This window comes from Aulonocara sp. 'chitande type north' Nkhata Bay, linkage group LG23 (assembly GCF_057382095.1).
Source record: "Aulonocara sp. 'chitande type north' Nkhata Bay isolate Kocher_YH1m ecotype deep benthic linkage group LG23, A_spYH_male_GT1.1, whole genome shotgun sequence".
Classification (NCBI taxonomy): Eukaryota; Metazoa; Chordata; class Actinopteri; order Cichliformes; family Cichlidae; genus Aulonocara; species Aulonocara sp. 'chitande type north' Nkhata Bay.
Window position 1 is genome coordinate 163813 of NC_141365.1, and position 4589 is coordinate 168401.

Genomic DNA, 4589 nt, shown 5'->3' on the forward strand with positions numbered 1-4589 from the left:
TAATGTCAGGAGATGCCCTGTGATGCTGGGGCCATTGTGTAAGATTACGAGGAGGGCGGGAGCAGTGCACGGGCCATACTTTACTGTCCCTTCCCAAGACCCACTACGTCTGCCACTCCGTCTTCCGTGTCCGTTACTCTCCGGTTCCGAATCAGGTAAGTACCTTCCTAATTTAGGCTTCCAGGTAAGTACCGTATTTTTATTATTGTTGTTTTTAATCAAATTGTATTAATTTTGCTTTTCTTACAGGTATTTTGAAATTGTTTTTAAATTGCGTTTGAAGTTTTTAATCAACTGTTTTTTAATTGTGCTTTTAATAAAGTTTATATTTTTCCAATGATTTTCGTCTCCGTGTTGTTTTTCATGAAATCCGAATTTTAGGTTTTAAATTTGTTTTTTAGGCCATAAATAAGCATGAAAATGAATAAAATTTAAATAAACCTCCCCCAAAAATAACAAACTAAAATAACAAACTAAAATAACAAACAAAACATTTTTATTAGTGATGCATGGCTTGCGCTAGCTTTCGGCTGGATTGTGCCTTCTTCAGGTTATGCTCATGCATCGGTGGCCAAATTCAAATAAAGGAGACTCCTCTCTGCCCCTCCTTTTATAGGCTTTTTTGACTCCTCCCTACGGTGCTTTGTGTTTTTCCTTTTTGGGTTTTCTTTTTAGTTTTTTTACTCTACTTTCTTTGGCTTAACCCTATCCTTTTCCTTTCCTTTCTCCTTTCCTACCCTTGCTTTGCCTTCTGTTTCCTTTTGCTCCTAACTCTTTTCTTTTTTTCTCTCTTTTTTTTTTTTTTTTTTTTAAAAAAAAACAAAAAACTGATGCGCCACCTCCTCGTTTCTCGCTGCCCTGTTTCCACTTTCTCGTGCCACTTCACTCTACGAGACACCGTGCCTTCCTGTCTGCCTGAAGCGCATACACAGCGCGTTCAGCAGCAGCGGAAGAAGCAAAAGAAGTCACACTCCCCGTCACTCATTTGGAAGGTTTGTTTGGATAATCTGAGGAGAAAAAGACTCTTAGTGCAGAGTCAAGTCAGCCCGCGGTGACAACCAGAGGCGAGTTTGGAGTAAGGAAATCCCAAGAGCGATTTACACGCTTTTGCTTGGCTGGTAGACGGAAGATAGGGTGTAGAAAAGGAAACAGGGTCCCAGCAATTGCTGGTCCCCTGTTGGTGCACTCTCACTCGACTGGAGTGGGCATTGATGCCCCCTGATCAAAAAATTACCCATCTTGGGTTATAGTTGCTAGCTGTTTATGATTGAGCCCGTCGCAACGTTTCGGCGTTGTTTCGCCTTCATCAGGCTGGGCTCAATGATGTAGGGACTGTCTTGTCCTCTATTTATATGTTTCCCTTAACTTAGGTTTTCTTTGTGACTTTCTTGTCTTCTATTTCTCTGTTTCTTCTTACTTAGGTTTTTTTCTGCATTTTCTTAGCTTTTTCTGTGCTTTTTTCTGTTTTTCTCAACCCTGCTTGGGGAGTTCTATTTTTCTGTTTGTCTCAACCCTACTTGGGGAGCTTTTCTTTTATGTGCTTTCTTCTTAGCTTTCTCTGTACTTTTTTCTTAGTTTTTAGGGTTAGGGTTAGGGTTAGGGGTTAGGGTTAAGGGGATTTAGCCAGAGCTGACGGAATAAAATGGAATAACTGGGAAAGTAAGTGTCGTAGAGGGATGAAAGTGGTGTCTACGGGGGGGTTTTCTGCCGCTCCGCACGCGCTGGTGAAGACCCCATGTCGATAGCACCAACGGTTCTGGACTTGGTGTAAATGGGTCCAAATTTGACGGAATAAAAAGGTCAAAGTGGCAGATAGGAGTGTCCGATCGGGCCGATTCCACCACCACTGTACTCAGCAGGCCCTGCCGGGTCGTTAGACACGCAGCATGGCAGCGATTGGTGACATAACATGTAGCAGTTTCCCTTCACAGAAGCCTGTGCAGCAGGTTGGTACAGGAGCAGGCACCAGAAGCAGGCCTTTGGAGCACTATGTCATCTGCTCGGCCTTGCTTCAGGATGCACTGTACAATTCGATAGCAAGACCTCATGGGTTACCACAAAAAAAACAGTGTCTTTCTGCCTCTGTCGTTCTCTTTGGTTTGTTTGAGCGCTTGTTTTTTAAATACACAGCAAGTGTCTCTCTCTCTCTCTCTCTCTCTGTCTGTCTCTCTGTCACACACACACACACACACACACACACACACACACACACACACACACACAGAAGCAGAGCAGCTGCTGTGCCACTGGGATTGAACAAGAGGTGCTCCCTCTGCTGGCTCAATGCGGTACAAAGTGTCAGAAGGTGTTATACCGGCGAAAATAACATCTTTCAATTGCATGTTTGGTCCACAGGATGGCGCCTAGCAAGCAAGTCCTGTACATTGCATATTAAAAGTTGTTGCAAGTGCACTCACATGTATTTTTTGTGTAAAAGAGACACACACACACACACACACACACACACACGCTCAATGGAGTATAAAATAAAGACCGTGGCAGTTCTCTCACTGGAGTCTCTTAGAGTGGAGGCTGCCCTTGCTAGCAAGAAGTTCTGTGTGTTTCTCTTCTCTGAGTCTTTACTGAAGAAGTGTTTTATAACATTTTCCTTAACAACTGACATGTGTTTTTTGTGTAAAAGAGAGAGACACACACACACACACACACACACACACACACACACAGTAAGGTCTGAAGTGCAAAATTTGAATTACATTCCTTTGTATCTCTCCCTCTCTCTCTCTCTCTCTCTCTCTCTGTCTCTCTCTCTCTCTCTCTGTCAACACACACACACACACACACTCACACACACCAAAGCACACAGACAGAAGCTGGTCACAACTGCTGTGCAGCTGGGATTGAACCAGGGGGGCTCCCTCTGCTGGCTCAATGCGGTACAAAGTGTCAGAAGCTGTTAGATATCTGCTTTTGACAATCAATTGCACCTGTCATCCACAGGAGGGCGCCTAGCTGGGAAGTCCAGTACATTCCATATTAAAGTTGTTGCAAGTGCATTTTTTGTGTAAAAGACAGACACACACACACACACACACACACACACACACACACACACACACACACACACACACACACACACACACACACACACACACACTGTAAGGTCTGAAGTGCAAAATTTGAATTACATTCCTTTGTATCTCTCCCTCTCTCTCTCTCTCTCTCTCTGTCTCTCTCTCTCTCTCTCTCTCTGTCAACACACACACACACACACACACACACACACACACACACACACGCACACACACACGCTCAATGGAGTATAAAATAAAGACCGGGGCAGTTCTCTCACTGGAGTCTCTTAGAGTGGAGGCTGCCCTTGCTAGCAAGAAGTTCTGTGTGTTTCTCTTCTCTGAGTCTTTACTGAAGAAGTGTTTTATAACATTTTCCTTAACAACTGACATGTGTTTTTTGTGTAAAAGAGAGAGAGACACACACACACACACACACACACACACACACACACTCACACTCAGCGGCTCAGAGATGAGGGAAAAACAACAGAAATCAGGATAGATTTTAATGTCAGGAGATGCCCTGTGATGCTGGGGCCATTGTGTAAGATTGGAATGTGTACCAGTGGCTGGTGGGTGGTCCTTGAAGGTCCCGGGAGGAGGCGGCGAGGAGGCAGCGGGTGGCTGGGCTTCGGCCTTGGCCCAGGAACGTCATTTATTCTGCGTGGTGCCGCGTGTGCCCTGTGCAGCTTCGATGTGTGCGGCTGACGCTCTGTGGTTCCTGTTCCTGTCATAAAAGGCCCTGTACAAGGGGATAAGAAATGCATCATTGGTTACCAAAATAAAACAGTGTCTTTCTGCCTGTGTCATTCTGTTTGGTTTCTTTGAGCGTTTGTTTCTTAAATACACAGCAAGTGTCACTCTCTCTCTCTCTCTCTCTGTCACACACACACACACACACACACCAAAGCACACACACCAAAGCGCGCACACACACACACACACACACACACACACCAAAGCGCGCACACACACACACACACACACACACACACACAGACACAGACACTGTGAGGTTTGCAGTGCAAAATTTGAATTTTAGTGCATGGTGATTTGTCTCCCTCCAGTGGCCCACGGCAGGTATGATGAGGCTTAAATGATAGGGGTTAGGTTATGGGGAAAAAGCCAGGAGAGGATGGGACAAAAGTGGAATAACTGAAAAAGTAAGAGGTGTAGAGGGCTGATGTTGGTGTCTAGGTGGGGGTTTTGGTGGGTGCCGGACGCTGTGGCGAAGAGGCCACGCCGATGGCTTCTTCGGTTCTGGAGATATGGCGAATCGGACCAAAAAGGATGGGACAAAACGGTCCCAGTCGGAGAAAGGAAGGTGCAGAGGGCCTGGGTCCACCACCACTGTACTCAGCAGGCCCTGCCGGGTCGTTCGACACGCAGCATGGCAGGGATCGGTGACATAACATGTAGCAGTTTCCCTTCACAGAAGCGTCTGCAGCAGGTGGGTGGAGGAGGAGGCAGCAGAACCAGGCCTTTGGAGCACTGTGTCATCTCCTGGTCCTGATGCTTTGAATCTCCCTCTCTGTCTGTCTGTCTGTCTGTCTGTCA

General features: G+C 45.9%; 1 long non-coding RNA gene across 1 annotated transcript in view; it reads right to left on the minus strand.

Annotated features, from left to right (window-relative positions):
• The window catches only part of LOC147300770 (uncharacterized), a 15146-nt gene extending 10813 nt beyond the window's left edge, over positions 1-4333 (minus strand). Inside the window, exon 1 of the long non-coding RNA XR_015127292.1 lies at positions 3596-4333. This is a non-coding gene — a long non-coding RNA (uncharacterized LOC147300770). The remainder of the gene's footprint in view (positions 1-3595) is intronic.
• Between the last annotated feature and the right edge of the window lie 256 nt (positions 4334-4589).